This window comes from Loxodonta africana, chromosome 20, assembly GCF_030014295.1.
Source record: "Loxodonta africana isolate mLoxAfr1 chromosome 20, mLoxAfr1.hap2, whole genome shotgun sequence".
NCBI classification, from domain to species: Eukaryota; Metazoa; Chordata; class Mammalia; order Proboscidea; family Elephantidae; genus Loxodonta; species Loxodonta africana.
This window is the reverse complement of record NC_087361.1, coordinates 44,414,236-44,433,936: the sequence shown is the minus strand read 5'-3', so window position 1 is coordinate 44,433,936 and position 19,701 is coordinate 44,414,236.

Sequence of the window (19,701 nt, the reverse complement as noted above, 5' to 3'; positions counted from 1 at the left end):
TTAATAACTTTTATTAAGCTTCAAGTGAACGTTTACAAATCCAATCAGTCTGTCACATATAAGTTTACATACATCTCACTCCCTACTCCCACTTGCTCTCCCCCTCTTGAGTCAGCCCTTTCAGTCTCTCCTTTCTTGACAATTTTGCCGGCTTCCCTCTCTCTCTATCCTCCCATCCCCTCTCCAGACAAGAGTTGCCAACACAATCTCAAGTGTCCACCTGATATAATTAGCTCACTCTTCATCAGCGTCACTCTCCCACCCGCTGACCAGTCCCTTTCATGTCTGATGAGTTGTCTTCGGGGATGGTTCCTGTCCTGTGCCAACAGAAGGTCTGGGGAGCATGGCCGCCGGGATTCCTCTAGTCTCAGTCAGACCATTAAGTATGGTCTTTTTATGAGAATTTGGGGTCTGTATCCCACTGATCTCCTGCTCCCTCAGGGGTCCTCTGCTGTGCTCCCTGTCAGGGCAGTCATCGATTGTGGCCAGGCACCAACTAGTTCTTCTGGTCTCAGGATGAAGTAGGTCTCTGGTTCATGGGGCCCTTTCTGTCTCTTGGGCTCTTAGTTGTCGTGTGGCCTTGATGTTCTTCATTTTCCTTTGCTCCAGGTGGGTTGAGACCAATTGATGCATCTTAGATGGCCGCTTGTTAGCATTTAAGACCCCAGACACCACATTTCAAAGTGGGATGCAGAATGATTTCATAATAGAATTATTTTGCCAATTGACTTAGAAGTCCCCGCAAACCATGTTCCCCAGACCCCCACGCTTGCTCCGTTGACCTTTGAAGCATTCATTTTATCCCGGAAACTTCTTTGCTTTTGGTCCAGTCCAATTGAGCTGACCTTCATGTATTGAGTGTTGTCTTTCCCTTCACCTAAAGCAGTTCTTATCTACTGATTAATCAGTAAAAAACCCTCTCCCACCCTCCCTCCCTCCCCTCCTCGTAACCACAAAAGTATGTGTTCTTCTCAGGTTTACTATTTCTCAAGATCTTATAATAGTGGTCTTATACAATATTTGTCCTTTTGCCTCTGACTCATTTCGCTCAGCATAATGCCTTCCAGGTTCCTCCATGTTATGAAATGTTTCAGAGATTCGTCACTGTTCTTTATTGATGCGTAGTATTCCATTGTGTGAATATACCACAATTTATTTACCCATTCATCCGTTGATGGACACCTTGGTTGCTTCCAACTTTTTGCTATTGTAAACAGAGCTGCAATAAACATGGGTGTGCATATATCTGTTTGTATGAAGGCTCTTGTATCTCTAGGGTATATTCCCAGGAGTGGGATTTCTGGGTTGTATGGTAGTTCTATTTCTAACTGTATAAGATAACGCCAGATAGATTTCTAAAGTGGTTGTACCATTTTACATTCCCACCAGCAGTGTATGAGAGTTCCAATCTCTCCGCAGCCTCTCCAACATTTATTATTTTGTGTTTTTTGGATTAATGCCAGCCTTGCTGGTGTGAGATGGAATCTCATCGTAGTTTTAATTTGCATTTCTCTAATGGCTAATGATCGGGAGCATTTTCTCATGTATCTGTTGGCTGCCTGAATATCTTCTTTAGTGAAATGTGTGTTCATATCCTTTGCCCACTTCTTGATTGGGCTGTTTGTCTTTTTGTGGTTGAGTTTTGACAGAATCATGTAGATTTTAGAGATCAGGCGCTGGTCTGAGATGTCATAGCTGAAAATTCTTTCCCAGTCTGTAGGTGGTCTTTTTACTCTTTTGGTGAAGTCTTTAGATGAGCATAGGTGTTTGATTTTTAGGAGCTCCCAGTTATCTGGTTTCTCTTCATCATTTTTGGTAATGTTTTGTGTTCTGTTTATACCTTGTCTTAGGGCTCCTAACATTGTCCCTTTTTTTTCTTCCATGATGTTTATCGTTTTAGTCTTTATGCTTAGGTCTTTGATCCACTTGGAGTTAGTTTTTGTGCATGGTGTGAGGTATGGGTCCTGCTTCATTTTTTTGCAAATGGATATCCAGTTATGCCAGCACCATTTGTTAAAAAGGCTATCTTTTCCCCAATTAATTGACACTGGTCCTTTGTCAAATATCAGCTGCTCATATGTGGATGGATCTATGTCTGGGTTCTCAATTCTGTTCCATTGGTCTATGTGCCTGTTGTTGTACCAGTACCAGGCTGTTTTGACCACTGTGGCTGTATAATAGGTTCTGAAGTCAGGTAAAGTGAGGCCTCCCACTTTCTTCTTCTTTTTCAGTAATGCTTTGCTTATCCGGGGCTTCTTTTCCTTCCATATGAAATTGGTGATTTGTTTCTCTATCCCCTTAAAATATGACATTGGAATTTGGATCGGAAGTGCGTTAAATGTATAGATGGCTTTTGGTAGAATAGACATTTTTACTATGTTAAGTCTTCCTATCCATGAGCAAGGTATGTTTTTCCACTTAAGTAGGTCCTTTTGAATTTCTTGTAGTAGAGCTTTGTAGTTTTCTTTGTATAGGTCTTTTACATCCTTGGTAAGATTTATTCCTAAGTATCTTATCTTCTTGGGGGCTACTGTGAATGGTATTGATTTGGTTATTTCCTCTTCGGTGTTCTTTTTGTTGATGTAGAGGAATCCAAGTGATTTTTGTATGTTTATTTTATAACCTGAGACTCTGCCAAACTCTTCTATTAGTTTCAGTAGTTTTCTGGAGGATTCCTTAGGGTTTTCTGTGTATATAATCATGTCATCTGCACATAGTGATAACTTTACTTCTTCCTTGCCAATCCGGATACCTTTTATTTCTTTGTCTAGCCTAATTGCCCTGGCTAGGACTTCAAGTACGATGTTGAATAAGAGCGGTGATAAAGGGCATCCTTGTCTGGTTCCCGTTCTCAAGGGAAATGCTTTCAGGTTCTCTCCATTTAGAGTGATATTGGCTGTTGGCTTTGCATAGATGCCCTTTATTATGTTGAGGAATTTTCCTTCAATTCCTATTTTGGTAAGAGTTTTTATCATAAATGGGTGTTGGACTTTGTCAAATGCCTTTTCTGCATCAATTGATAAGATCATGTGGTTTTTATCTTTTGTTTTATTTATGTGATGGATTACATTAATGGTTTTTCTGATATTAAACCAGCCTTGCATACCTGGTATAAATCCCACTTGATCAGGGTGAATTATTTTCTGATGTGTTGTTGGATTCTATTGGCTAGAATTTTGTTGAGGATTTTTGCATCTATGTTCATGAGGGATATAGGTCTATAATTTTCTTTTTTTGTAATGTCTTTACCTGGTTTTGGTATCAGGGAGATGTTGGCTTCATAGAATGAGTTGGGTAGTATTCCGTCATTTTCTATGCTTTGGAATACCTTCAGAAGTAGTGGTGTTAACTCTTCTCTGAAAGTTTGGTAGAACTCTGCCGTGAAGCCGTCCGGGCCAGGACTTTTTTTTGTTGGGAGTTTTTTGATTACTGTTTCAATCTCTTTTTTTGTTATGGGTCTATTTAGTTGTTCTAATTCTGAATGTGTTAGTTTAGGTAGGTAATGTTTTTCCAGGAATTCATCCATTTCTTCTAGGTTTGCAAATTTGTTAGAGTACAATTTTTCATAATAATCTGAATGATTCTTTTAATTTCATTTGGTTCTGTTGTGATGTGGTCCTTCTCGTTTCTTATTCGGGTTATTTGTTTCCTTTCCTGTATTTCTTTAGTCAGTCTAGCCAATGGTTTATCAATTTTGTTAATTTTTTCAAAGAACCATCTTTTGGCTTTGTTAATTCTTTCGATTGTGTTTCTGTTCTCTAATTCATTTAGTTCAGCTCTAATTTTTATTATTTGTTTTCTTCTGGTGCCTGATGGGTTCTTTTGTTGCTCAGTTTCTATTTGTTCAAGTTGTAAGGACAGTTCTCTGATTTTGGCTCTTTCTTCTTTTTGTATGTGTGCATTTATCGATATAAATTGGCCTCTGAGCACTGCTTTTGCTGTGCCCCAGAGGTTTTGATAGGAAGTATTTTCATTCTTGTTGCTTTCTATGAATTTCCTTATTCCCTCCTTGATGTCTTCTATAACCCAGTCTTTTTTCAGGAGGGTATTGTTCATTTTCCAAGGATTTGATTTCTTTTCTCTAGTTTTTCTGTTATTGATCTCTAGTTTTATTGCCTTGTGGTCTGAGAAGATGCTTTGTAATATTTCGATGTTTTGGACTCTGCAAAGGTTTGTTTTATGACCTAATATGTGTTCTACTCTAGAGAATGTTCCATGTGCGCTAGAAAAAAAGTATATTTTGCAGCAGTTGGGTGGAGAGTTCTTTATAAGTCAGTGAGGTCAAGTTGGTTGATTGTTGTAATTAGATCTTCCGTGTCTCTATTGAGCTTCTTACTGGATGTCCTGTCCTTCTCCGAAAGTGGTGTGTTGAAATCTCCTACTATAATTGTGGAGGTATCTATCTCGCTTTTCAATTCTGTTAAAATTTGATTTATGTATCTTGCAGCCCTGTCATTGGGTGCATAAATATTTAATATGGTTATGTTATGTCTTCCTGATCAATTGTCCCTTTTATCATTATATAGTGTCCTTCTTTATCCTTTGTGGTGGATTTAAGTCTAAAGTCTATTTTGTCAGAAATTAGTATTGCTACTCCTCTTCTTTTTTGCTTATTGTTTGCTTGATATACTTTTTTCCATCCTTTGAGTTTTAGTTTGTTTGTGTCTCTCAGTCTAAGGTGTGTCTCTTGTAGGCAGCATATAGATGGATCGTGTTTCTTTATCCAGTCTGTGACTCTCTGTCTCTTTATTGGTGCATTTAGTCCATTTACATTCAGCGTAATTATAGATAAATAAGTTTTTAGTGCTGTCATTTTGATGCCTTTTTATGTGTGTTGTTGACAATTTCATTTTTCCGCATACTTTTTTGTGCTGAGACGTTTTTCTTAGTAAATTGTGAGATCCTCATTTTCATAGTGTTTGACTTTATGTTAGTTGAGTCGTTACTTTTTTCTTGGCTTTTATCTTGAGTTATAGGGTTGTTATACCTTTTTGTGGTCACCTTATTATTTACCCCTATTTTTCTAAGTTAAAGAGGACTTTTGCCACAGATTTGCCCAATGCAATTTGTCCTTTGATTTCTTGACTGCTGCTTCCATGAGTATTGATTGTGGATCCAAGTAAGAGGAAATCTTTGACAACTTCAATCTTTTCTCCATTTATCATGATGTTGCCTATCAGTCTAGTTGTGAGAATTTTTGTTTTCTTTATGTTGATGCGTAATCCATACTGAAGGCTGCAGTCTTTATCTTCATCACTACTTGCTTCCAGTCCTCTTCACTTTCAGCAAGCAAGGTTGTGTCATCTGCATACAATCCTGATACAATGAGATACCATCTCACCCCTCCAAAAATGGTATTAAAAACAAAACAAAACAAGTGCTCGTGAAGTTGTAGGGAGATTACAACCCTTATCCACTCTTGATGGGACTGTAAAATGGTACAATCACTATGGAAAATTATATGGTGCTTTCTCAAAAAGCTGGATACAATTTATGATTTAGCGATCCCACTCTTAGGTATATACTCTAGATATCTAATAGCAGTGACACAAATAGACATACGCACACCTCTGTTCGGTGCAACATAATTCACAGTAACAAAAATACGGAAACAACCTCAGTGTACATCAACAAATGAATGAATAAACAAAATGTGGTACATATACACAATGGAATATTACGCAGTGATAAAGAATAATGATTAGTCTGTGAAACCGTCTTATAATGTGGATGAATTTGGAGGACATTATGCTGAGTGAAATAAGTCAATCACGAGAGGACAAATATTGTATAATTGCACTTTTATAAGAAGAATGTTGTTGTTGTTGTTAGGAGCCGTCATGTCGGTTCCAACTCATAGGGACCCTATGTACCACAGAACAAAACACTGCCTGGTCCTGCTCCATGTTCACAATACTTGTTATGCTTGAGGCCCTTGTTGCAGGAACAGTGTCAATCCATTTCATTGAGGGTCTTCCTCTTTTCTGCTGACCCTGTACTCTACCAAACATGGTGTCCTTCTCCAGGGACTGATCCCTCCTGCTAATTTGTCAAAAGTACATGAGACATAGTCTCGGCATCCTTGCTTCTAAGGAGCTTTCTGGTTGTGCTTCTTCCAAGACAGATTTGTTCATTCTTTTGGCAGTCTGTGGTATATTCAATATTCTTCTCCAAAGCCACGATTCAAAGACTTCAGTTCTTCTTTAGTATTCCTTATTCATTGCCCATATGATGCAATTGAAAATATCATGGCTTGGGTCAGCCATATGTTAGTCTTCAAGGTGACATCCTTGCTTTTCAACGGTTTAAAGAGGTCTTTTGCTGCAGATTTGCTCAATTCAATGCATCTTTTTAATTTCTTGACTGCTGCTTCCATGGGTGTTCATTGTGGATCCAAGTAAAATGAAATCCTAGACAACTTCAATCTTTTCTCCATTTATCATGATGTTGCTCATTGGTCCAGTTGTGAGGATTTTTGTTTTCTTTATGTTGAGGTGTAATCCATACTGAAGGCTGTGGTCTTTGATCTCATCAGTAAGTGCTTCAAGTTCTTTTGACTTTCAGCAAGCAAGGTTATTTTCTGCATATTGCAGATTGTTAACAAGTCTTCCTCCAGTCCTGATGCCCCTTTTTTTCATATATTCCAGCTTTTCGGATTATTTGCTCAGCATGCAAATTGAATAGGTATGGTGAAATGATACAACCCTGATGCATACCCTTCCTGATTTTAAACCACTCAGTATCCCCTTGTTCTCTCTGAACAACTGCCTCTTGATCTATGTACAGGTTTCTCATGGGCACAATTAAGTGTTCTGGAATCCCCATTCTTTTCAATGTTATCCAGAATCTGTTATGATCCACAGAGTCAAATGCCTTTGCATAGTCAATAAAACACCAGTAAACATACTTCTGGTATTCCCTGCTTTTAGCCAGGATCTAGCTGACACCAACAATGGTATAACTGGTTCCACGCCTTCTTCTGAATCTGACATGAATTTCTGGAAGTTCCCTGTTGATGTACTGCTGCGTCTGCTTTTGAATGATCTTCAAAAATTTTGCTTGCCTGTGATATTAATGATATTGTTTGATAATTTCCAAATTCAGTGGGATCACCTTTCTTGGGAATAGGCATAAACATGGATCTCTTCCAGTCAGTTGGACAGGTAGCTCTCTTCCAAATTTCTTGGCATAGACAAGTGAGCACTTACAGTGCTGCATCCATTTGTCGAAAAATCTCAATTGATATTCTTTCAATTCCTGGAGCCTTGTTTTTCACCAATGCTTTCAGTGCAGCTTCAACTTCTTCCTTCAGTACTATCAGTTCCTGATAATATGCTACCTCTTGAAATGGTTGAACATAGACCAATTCTTTTTGGTATAATGACTCTCTGTATTCCTTCCATCTTCTTTTGATGATTCCTGCATAGTTTAATATTTTCCCCGTAGACTGCTTCACTATTGCAACTAAAGGCTTGAATTTTTTCTTCAGTCTTTCAGCTTGAGAAATGCCGAGCACGTTCTTCCCTTTTGGTTTTCTATCTCCAGCTCTTTGCACATGTCATTTTAATTCTTTGTCTTCTCGAGGCACCCATTGAAATCTTCTGTTCAGTTCTTTTGCTTTAGCTACTTGACGTTCAAGAGCAAGTCTCAGAGTCTTTTCTGACACCCATTTTGATCTTTTCTTTCTTTCCTGTCTTTTTAATGACCTCTTGCTTTCTTCATATATGATGTCTTCCCACAATTTGTCTGGTCTTCGGTCATTAGTGTTCAATGTGTCAAATCTGTTCTTGAGATGGTCTCTAAATTCAGGTGGGATATAGTCATGACTGTACTTTGGTGCTCATGGACTTGTTCTAATTTTCTTCAATTTCAACTTGAACTTGCATGTAACCAATTGATGGTTTGTTCCATGGTTGGTCCCTGGCCTTTTTCTGACTGATGATATTGAGCTTTTCCATCATCTCTTTCCACAGATGTAGTTGATTTGATTCCTGTGTATTCCATCTGGTGAGATCCAGGTGTACAGTTGTTATTTATGTTGATGAAAAAAGGTATTTGCAATGAAGAAGTCATTGGCCTTGCAAAATTCTATCATTTGATCTCTGGCCTGGTTTCTATAACCAAGGCCATATTTTCCAATTACCGATCCATCTTCTTTGTTTCCAACTTTCAAATTCCAATCACCAATAACTGTCAATGCATCCTGATTGCATGTTCCATCAATTTCAGACTGCAGAAGCTGGTAAAAATCATCAATTTCTTCATCTTTGCCCTTAGTGGTTGGTGTGTAAATTTGAATGATAATTGTATTCACTGGTTGTCTTTGTAAGAGTATGGATATTATCCTATCACTGACATCATTGTACTTCAGGACAGATATTGAATTTCTTTTGGCAATGAATGCAACACCATTCCTCTTTAATTTGTCATTCCTGGCATAGTAGACCATATAATCATCCAATTCAAAATGACCAATACCAGACCAGGATATCAGTGTTTATGCATCCCATTTTGTTTTTGACGATTTCCAACTTTCCTAGATTCATACTTCGTACATTCCATGTTCCGATTGTTAATGGATTTTTGCAGCTGTTTCTTCTCATTTTGAGTCATGCCACATCAGTAAATGAAGGCCTCAGAAGCTTGACTCCATCTGTTTCATTAAGATCTGCTGTAGTTTGAGGAGGCAACTCTTCCCCAGTCATCTTTTGAGTGCTTTCCAACCTGGGGAGGGTTCATCTTCCAGCACTATATCAGACAATGTTTTGCTGCTATTCATAAGGTTTTCATTGGCTAATTTTTCTCAGAAGTAGACTGCCAGGCCCTTCTTCCTATTCTGCCTTAGTCTGGAAGCTCAGCTGAAACCTATCCACCATGGGTGACCCTCCTAGTATCTGAATACCCATGGCATATCTTCCAACATCATAGCAACGCACAAGCCCCCACAGTATGACAAACTGACAGACACTTGGGGGAAGAAGACAAGAATAGATATACATACATAGAGAGAGAGAAAGGGACCAACGCTTACTAGTGGTTACCAGGGATGGGGGGAAAGAAAAAGGGAGAAGCACTATTGAGATAATAGGCACTTGTTATTTTTTGTGATGGGACAGGTAGCATGGAAGGTGGGTGAAGTGCACACAGCTTGACCAAGGTAAGTAATGTCATTAATAAGTGCACAAGAGAAAATGATGTCTTTGGTAAAACCGTATGACAAACAATTTTACAACAGTGTCAACAATAATCAAAAAATATGTGTGGTTACACAAATACATATATAGGCATATAAGAATATGAGTATTTATATGTGAGTACATATGTGTTCTCAGATAAAAGATAAAAGTATCTATAGGCATTTGTACAAACAGGATACATATATATATATATACAATAAATCCATATTATTATATATACCCATATATATAAAATAAACCACATAGGCAACACAGCTACAGGTACTGCTTAGACATAACCAAACACCTTGCAAGATTGCTTTTATGGGTTTGAAGACTTCAAACCATGGTTTCATGGGACAACTCAGATAATTGGCATCATATAGTTCATAAAGTATAGGTTCTACATCCCACTGTGGTGAGTACTGTCTGGGGCATAAACCTTTTTTGTGGCCATCTAAGGTACAACTTTTGGTCTCTACTCACCTAGAGCAAAAAAGAAGGAAGGAAGGAAACCAAAGGCTTAGGGAGGAAAGTAGTCTACAGGACTAATTGTTGACAGGAGCCATGGCCTCATCTGCCCTGAGACCAGGAGAACTAGGTGGTGCTTGGCTACCACTATCGACTACTCTGATCAGGGCCACAATAGATGGATTCTTATACAACAGGGGAGAAATGTGGAATAGAATTCATATTCTCAAAAAGTCTAGACTTACTGGACTGATTGAGACTAGAGGACTCCCTGAGGTATTGCCCTGAGATATTATCCCTTGAGGTCACATTTTAGTGAAATAACTGATTGGCTCATTAAATGAAGAATATCACCAGCGAGTAATGAGCTTCTTTAAGAAAAATCATTTAAAGGAGACTGTCTTAGTCATCTAGTGCTGCTATAACAGAAATACCACAAGTGGGTGGCTTTACCAAAGAGAAATTTATTTTCTCACAGTCTAATAGGCTAGAAGACCAAATTCAGGGCATCAGCCCCAGGGAAGACTTTCTCTCTCTGTTGACTCTGGTGGAAGGTCCTTCTCATCAGTCTTCCCCTGGACTAGGAGCTTCTCTGCACAGGAACCCTGGTTCCAAAGGACATGCTCTGCTCCCGCCACTGTTTTCTTGGTTGTATGAGGTCCCCAACTCTCTGCTTGCTTCCCTTTCCTTTTATCTCTTGTAGTATAAATGTTGGTGCAGGCCAAACCCCAGGAAAACTCCCTTTACATTGGATGAGGGCTGTGACTTTAGTAAGGGTGTTAAAATCCCACCCTAATCCTCTTTAATGTAAAATTACGATCACAAAATGGAGGATGACCACACAATACTGGGAATCATGGCCCAGCCAAATTGATACAAACATTTTTGGGGGCACAAAATTCAATCCATGACAGAGACACACATGGGATCACCATGAGTTTAAACATCTTGATGGCAGCTGTTTATTTATTTATTTCAGTGTGTGTGTATGTGTTTTGGTTTGTTGATGATTTACCTAAAACTGAGCATTCAAAATTTCAGAAATTAGGCAGTTTTTATGACTTTAAGTGACTATAGGTCTGTCTGTCCCCTGCTTATACAACATATCAGTTAAAACTAAATTAACTTATTTTCAGTTTATTATTTCAATAAACATCTCCTGCTTACTCAGTGACTTAGTAAATATGTAGGTTATTTAATTAATTAAAAGTTGTGTGAAGTTATTAATGTAAAAGAAGCTCACTTAATTTTTAAAAGCTGCTTTTTCGGGAAGACTAGCATTTTTTTTTTTTTTTTTTTTTTTTTAGCATAGTTGTTTAACTGCTGTAGTACTAGACAAGGAATTTTCGAGAAATTAAACACATTGCCAAAAATAAATGATAGAACTGGAGGATGATGTTAAGTTTACTGGGTATTTTAAAAATGTTTCAAAACAGGTTTCAGGCAGTTGCTTCAGACCAGAGCTGGTACACTGAATATCATCTAGCTAATAAATGAATATTAAATGTAAAATCAATAATATACGATTACAAAGTTGTCTTCAATTTATTCATTTTGTATTAAATACCAGTGTTATATCTAGTCAACTGCAATGCAGTGGAGCCTTGAATCCCATAATATATGTGTTTTGAACAATCCTGTATTTGTTCAATTTTTAATCTAGCAAGGAAGGAACTTATGTTGTATAATCTTCTACTTATTAGGTTTTATCACATTTATCTATTATCCATGTAGTTCTCCCAATCTGTTTTCTAATGCAGTTCATAGACTCTTCTATACACGTTTATTGATCCAATAAAATCCTGCAGTAATATATATTAAAAAAGAAAAAAAAGGAAGAGTGTATTAAATGTTGATTGTGGTGGTGCTGACCCTGACAAGCAGCCACAAGATATTTCCAATTTGACGAATGCAAGTCCTTTGACATTACATTAGACCTTTTGCATTATTGATCTATTGAGGAAGCAGAATATAAGAATAGTGATTTAATATTAACCCTCAAAACTAATGCTTCAGCAGCTTCTGTGTTTTCAGTCTACTAGGATAATTGTAATAGACCTGCCAGAAAACTCCCCCTAATAATTTGCCTCATACTAGAAGACAACATGACAGCAAACTCAAAGGAGTTCCCTTTGCCCATGTACACATACTCTGAGAAAGCATAATTAATTGTTGATGGACATTTTTATTAATTTCTACTTTGGGGAAAATGGAAATACTGGAAACAAAAGGATGAACATTACTAGTTAAAATATATTTTCAGAACTTTGTTGTTGTTGCTGTTAGGTGCCATCAATTCAGTTCTGACTCATAGCAACCCTGTGCACAACAGAACGGAACACTGCCTGGTCCTGAGCCATCCTCACAATCCCATTTATCAGCAGTATCCCAAATGGGAGGCTAAGATGAATTACATTTGCTTGGTGGAAATCTGAGAAACATGTTCTTCTAAGTTAACTGGAATGTTTTCTTATGTAAGATGCTTGATCTGTCAACTTATGTGATATTAAATAATCCCTTTACCTTATCATTTCTCATCAAAAATATTCATACATCTGTATCATCTATCTACCTCTCTCTCTCTACCTGTCTGTATCTATCTTCTACCTATCTATCTATCATCTATGTATCCATATATATTAATCATCTGATACTTCCAATTCTAATTTCACACTAGAAAATTCATTGACACCCTCTACTCCTCTTCCATAATCTTATTTTCTTTTCCCACAATAAATATCTTGATGCCACTGCCAACAATATATATTCCCATTTGTCATTCTTGGAATACACAGAAAACAGTTTCAGAATTACTAATCCTTGTCACCACAAAATACTTCCTAACAAGATCTCAGAACTTTTTTAAGAAGTTCTTGGTTTTAGACAGCAATATCTTTAGATATATGGATTATGCCACATTATTTTCCTACTAGAAATGTTTGAGTGTTCTTGTCTCCATGCATCCTCACCAAAAGGAGGGAAATACGTATATTTCACCCCCCCACACACACACATGCACACACACTTATGCATACACATGTATGCACAGACACACAGACACACACACAGATCTCATGCACAATGGAATGGAACAAAGCACTGTTTGCTCTCACACAATCCCCATGATTGGTCACATGTCTGACCTTTGTGAGCTATAGAATTTGTTGTCCACCATCAGAAGAAAAATAGAGCCTTATCTACACGGCTTCAGAATATAAGGTGAGTAGAGGCTTCCTATGTCCACGCAATTGAGGAAAATTAATTTCCAAGAAATGATACCTAACCAGAATTAGTAATACCTGGCACTGTGCTTAGTACAATCGCCCAGCAGAAAGTAGGCACTCAATAAGTACATATTAAACGAATGACTGGATTGGGAAGGTGAAGAAGGAGGAGGAGAACTGAAGTCATCATAGGAATGAATGAAAGTGGAGCACGTGGTGTCAGAAATTGGTGGGTCAGAAAAAGAATATCTGAAAAACAAATACCCTGAAGTCACAGCTAAAAGACTATGGCTCAAACTCTGAAGTCACAGCTTAAAATCTGTGGCTCGAACTCTGGATTTGCATGTGGCACTTCCAATCTAATGAATAGATGGTGTTTTGTTTAAACTTCCTTCTATATCTCTACCTTAACAGGTCAGTATTTGCAAAGTATCCTATGGATTTAGCATTTTCTGGAACATGCTATAAAATTCCAGTCTTTGTTTTCTACCAACGTTCATCTATACAGATTTATAAAATGCTGAGACTTGTCAAAAATTAAACTTATTGTATTTAATAAATACCATGAAATCCAACAGCTCTCCTCCTTTTGAACTACTGCTTTGCTAACAAAGCAAAACTCTTTTGTGAAGAGTTTTGAATTATTTATTAAAACCATAATTATCTTTGGCTCATATTTTTACAGAAAGCATTTTCTAGAAATAGTATTAAATTTATATAATTCTAGTACAAATAAAAACTGATAATTGTTTAAAATTTTATTTTTGATCTTATATTTGTATAGTAGGCTGATGACTATGACCAGGGACTATTAATTCCTCTCTCAGAAAAGATTATAAAATGTCATTTTGAACAGGATTCCTGGGTTTATGATGTTTAAGAGTAGCCTATATCCCAGCAAAGTTACTTTAAAAATCAATAATGCTAAGCGATGAATGTAACGTGGAAATGTACAACTATGTGAACAGTGGAGTTTTTTTAATGGAACTAATCTATATGGTCAAAAAGAATATCAGGTGTTTTAAAGTTCACATGGATGAAAGGTGGAAATTAGTTTTGCAAAAAGCATAGAGAAGAAAAATGAAAAGCTGGTCATGTTTTACCTTAATTGCCATAGAGTATTCTATTCATTAGCCTTTGAATTTTCCTGTTTTTCTATTGATTATTTAATGTAATTATAACAACGCATTACAAGGTCACCTAGGACATAGCTGAATGTAATAAGCTTGAATTTTAGTTTTGGATCCTCACCACAAAATGGAAATGAGAGCGGTGATTCAAAAAAAAAAACTTAACCCAATTAACAAATTAACATAGTTTTTCTTTCCTTTATGATGCAAATTGTGAAGTAAAAGCTGTGCATAATTTTATTGTACATCACTTTATGAAATGCAGAAGTTCATACCATTTAAGTACTGGAGGAATTATCATTATAAATATTTCCAGCATTCTGAACTCTACCTTAACCATTTCTCACCAAATAAAGTGTATAAACCAGTTATAAGCCATAAAGAACCTTTTATCTAACATATAAATACTCAATTAGGTACAGTCGTAGCATGATTACCCAAACACACACACATCCACACACACACAACACAACGTTATCTAGCTCTCAGTCTTCTGGCCCTACTTCTGTATTCACTGAGAATTTAGACATCCACTTTACAGAAGTTCTTACTTCAATTGTTGCTATTATTCTGGTTAACCCCCAACTTCATGTGGGCTGCCTGTTCAGTAATGTGGCATTAGTTTAATGTCAGCAGTTAAAACTCATTAAAAAAAAAAAAAAAAAAACTCATTGCACTCCTTAAATCTTGTTATCACATGGCAAGTTTCAACCTCTAAAATCTCACTTCATTTTCTCCATAGCCCATATCAAAAGGTCAATACTTGAATACTACCACCACTATTGTTCATTGTCTGGATTGTTTTCTTTCCACTGTCAACTTCCTAACTGTCTTCTTCAAGATCACTCTCCCATCTCCTACATTTACTAGTCCTATACACAATACTTCATTTTTTTTGGTAGAAAAAATATAATAACATACAAAGAACATGTCATTGTTATTTCAAATACACTGTTGTCAAATATCACCAAATCCAAAGGTTATGTGTCTCTTATTATATTATCCCTCAACTTCATTTCATATAGTTGGCCTTTCTGTTTTCTTGAAACATTTTCTCTTTTGTCCATGACAGACATTTAATTGGTTTTCTTCCTAAAACACTGGCAGAAACACCTCAATCACCTCCTCACTTAGCCATCTTAAGATCTGGCTAGCTTGTTGGATGATTAGAGACATGGGAACCAAGATCCCCTATTACTTTTTCCAACAATTTGCCAAACTCCACATATGTGAGAAAGACTATTCAAGGTCATCCAGCACCCAGTAACTCCTCTAGCTGACTTCAGAAACACCAGAGAACCCCGACTAGAAAAAACAAGCAGTCAATCCATAGAGTTCAGAGATGAGCCTATGGCTGTAGTTTTAGTCCGCCAAGTTTTGGAATGTTTAATGTTTATTATGCAGAAAAAGCTAACGATCACATCAGAGAGGTTTTCTCTTACCACTTCAACTAGAGTAACTGCTCAGTCACTCGTCAACATAATGTCTTATTTTAAATTATCTGCCTAGCCTTTGTAACCATTTGATTTTTTGTTTGTTTCCTTTCTACTTGCATTTTCTCCACTACAGTGTAAGCTTTAAGAGAGCAGGGATCTTACCTGACTTCTTCACCCATATATCCCTGAACTTAGAGCTGCTTTTTGGCAATTAGTAGGGATTTAACAGCACTTTGAAAGCATTAAGTTATAAATGAATTAAGATATCATCAAGAAAACATTTCCTGACTAGTCAATTTCCACTCATGGAGTCCCCATGTGCATCAGAGTAGAATTGTGCTCCACAGAGTTTTCAGTGGCTGATTTTTTAGAATTAGATTATCAGGCCTTTTTTCTTAGGTGCCCCTGGGTGGACTTGAATCTCCAAACTCTTGGTTAGAATCCAAGTAGGCTAAGGACTTGCACCACCCAGGGACTCCTGTATTCATAACTGCTTTGTCAACAGCATTCTTTTATATGTTCACTTACTCTTTATGGATTATTTCAAGAACAGTTTTGAAAATTTATCAGAACAAAATCTCAGGTTTTCAATAAATATCAGTTTCTTTATTCATCTATAACTGGTTTTTGTTTTGTTTTGAATCCTAATTTCACCAAGTAGTAAAAACTACATCCTGTCTGTTAATTTAGAGCTGACTGAGCCTCTGTGTTGTACCCAAGCTAGAGGAAATTAAACAATACAAGGTAGTAAGGAGGTGGAGTATTTAATCCTAGTTTTTCATCTGTCCTTCAAATGTTTTCTGACAAGTCTGTATTGTCTTTCCATCTGATTTTTGTATATAACTCAATTTTCTTCTCTTCACCATCTTTCAACTCCTGTCATTAATCTCTCATTTTCTCTCTATCTCTGTCTGTTGTAAATCACTCTGGGACTACAGAAAATTCTGTGAGATTGTCTTGGGTCTTACACCAATCCCAGTCTTACTTTTCTTTACATAAAATGATTATATCCATGGTAAAACCATGCTGAAGTGTGCAGGAATTCTGTGTAATTATCTAAGACTCTCAACTTTGGAGACACCCAATATTCATTTCTACTATATGCATCATCGCCATGCTGGTGCAAGCAAAATCTATAGAATCATGTAATTCTCTGGGCCTCTACATAAAAATAAGACATGAGTCTACTCCAAGGCTCAGTTTCCTATCATTTTGGGGGTGTCAGTCATTGCCTTTAAAACTCTGCCCCATGGGACAAAACTTGCTTAGGGATAAGCATCCCTGTCTAACGTTTTATTTTGCCTAAAACTTTCCCTTTTCTCTCCTCTCCCAGGGGCAAGGCAGACTCTCCTAATCTTATTAATCTTTATGAGCACAGAATAATTGGATACAAATCACCGAGCATTCATTTTCTTACTCTGTAGGCCCATCTCAGAGGTGAAAATCAAGGTTAAGTCCAGAAACCTTCCTGAACAGACTACATTGTTTCCAGTCAAGGCAGCCACTCCAAATGCTTAATCAGATTTACCTATTCTACCTAAATGACCTGCAATACCATGCCTCCCTGAAACAGAACTTACACTTATGCATGTTGTGTGTCTCAAAGTGTAAGGTCTGACTCACCTGTGACAGGATCACCTGGGTGCTTGGTAAGAAAGCAAACACCTGACTGACACCACAGAATTACTTAGTAAGAGCCACTCGGTTTAAAGACAAGGAATCTGATTCAGGTGCGCTTTAAAAATGAATACATTAAGAAAAATAAAACACATACAATGTAAATAAGAGAAAGTGCTTAAAAAGTTAAGATGACGCAGATGACCCACTAACAATTACACATACACTTAATATTGTTTTCATGTTGTGAAAATAATCCAAGCCAATCCTTTCCTTCAGTGTCAATCAACAGCTTGTCCTAACAAAAATTCTACTCCAGTTTTAAGAATACAATCCCTGACCTCAGAATATAGAGGTGTAGTGGATCCTTCCAGAATTAAACCAGACATTTAAATATTATGACATATTGCTGTTGTTCCAAGGAATGTGGAAATTCTAGACACTATTGATTATGTTTGAATAATTTAGGTTAGCCAATATGAGAGTTCTTAATATTAGCCTACTTTTGTTACCTTCAAGACACTGACCTTGGCTTACTTCCCAGGACTTCATATTTTAGAAAGAGATTTAATTCATGAATTTGTTCTGAACCAGCCTGTGTCTGGAATAACCCTGAAAGTAGCTAATCAACTGTTCACTTTCTTAGAGTAATTAGGTTAATCATCTCCACAGAGGTCATTCAATGGTCAATATTTTTAAATATATTTAAACGAAACTTAGATAAGAATGTACTAAAAAGCAACCTACTTACCAAGGATTTTTTTTTCCTCTTCTTGTGACTTAGCTCTAATTCAGTTATAAATATCCTGTGCTTACCTAGTAAAAAATCATCTCAGTCAAGTTATTGTTGAAGAATGCTGCTAACCACGATGCACTTCTGATTAACACTTATATATTTTTATACCAGATAAGAACAGATCCATACATTCAAAAACCCTCTGAACAATTAACATGAAGCGTCATTCTTTTTTCTGGAATCATCTTTAAAAAAGAGCCAAAAAGCCCATTGCCGTTTAATCAATTCCGACTCATAGAGACCCTATAGGACAGAGTAGAATTGACCCATAGGATTTCCAAGGAGTGGCTGGTGGATTTGAACTGTAGACCTTTAGGTTGGCAGCAGAGCTCTTAACCACTACTTGCCACCAGGGCTCCGAATCATTTTAAACTCAGACAAAAGACTTCTAGTTAAAACAGACATTAGAGTAATGGTGGAAATGCTTATTGAGCTTTTCCTTATTAATTGTTAAGCGCTTTACTTCAGTTTCTAATATAAAGTCAAGTAACAGAGGCAATTAAGAAACGGGTTCCGGATTCAGACTTCATGGTTACAGACTTCAGCCATACCACTTAGTATTACAATTCTTCAACTATTAATTTCCTAGTAGAATTTTTTGAGGACAAAATGAATAATCCATGTTACATCTAGTTAATGGTCTCTAAATGATAGCTATTATCAGACCTAGAGGTGTCCCCACCCCCTTTTTGGTTATATTCTTTACGTATCGGAATCGACTCAACGGCACTGGGTGTTTGTTGGGTATCCCAAAATAGCTAAATTTTGTTTTTGTTTTTTAACATGGATCCTTCCATCTCTGACATTATATATGTGTAATACACTTATCTGATCTTAAATTTCATTGACTATGCCCCTTTAGGAAACTCTGGTGGTGTAGTGGTTAAATGCTGTAGCTACTAACCAAAAGGTTGGCGGTTGGAATCCACCAGGTGCTCCTTGGAAACTCTGTGGGGGCAGTTCTACTTTGCCCTATAGGGTCACTATGAGTCTGAAGCGACTCCACCGCAACATTTTTTTTTTTTCTTTTTTTAATTCCCCTTTCATTGTTATAATAGGAAACCAAACTTGATGGCCATGTAAAAATTTTCCCAAGAATCTGAAGAAAATCTGACATGAACTTGGAACAATCAAGTTTCTGAAGGGCTCAGTGACCACCTTCTACATGTAATCCTTGACTTATTACTTATTTGAGTTATCAGGAACCACACTTAAGACTTCTTTTTTTCTTTTTTTTATACAACTTATCCTTAGTAATACATACTGCTCGACAATGTTGCAGCCTATGATTCATTGATGTGATCATTCTCATGCCAACCTCAAAGACAAAGATTGGGCTTATAAAGATACTGAAAATAAAAGGCAATAATAATGAAATTTTTTTTTAAAAGTGAAATATTCATCTTATGTCAGAACCAATTTTCCAACAGAGTCTTTGGAATGGAACCCAGTCATAAGTCAGGGACTATCTGTATTTAAAACAAAATTTTCTTTAAAAATTACTCAGGTATATAAAGACAAAACAACCTAGTTTGCTTTTGTTTCCATTTTACAAGTGAATGCCTTGTTAAATAACCATCTTTCACAGGCATATAGTGACTCCTACCATAGCAGCTATGGCCATAAAGCAAAGGAAAAATACACACACACACATAGCCAGCTGCTCTTATGAAAGGTGATGTATATAATTAGGCTAAAAAAAAATCCAAAACTTGGAGTTCATCTGGCCTCCATTCTCAAGTGATGGTGTATAATAATAAAGGAGAACATGGGAAAACAACTATGGAAACTCAGCCATTTTATTAACTACATTACAGGAAGAAAATTGTAGTATCAGGTAACAAGGAGGTA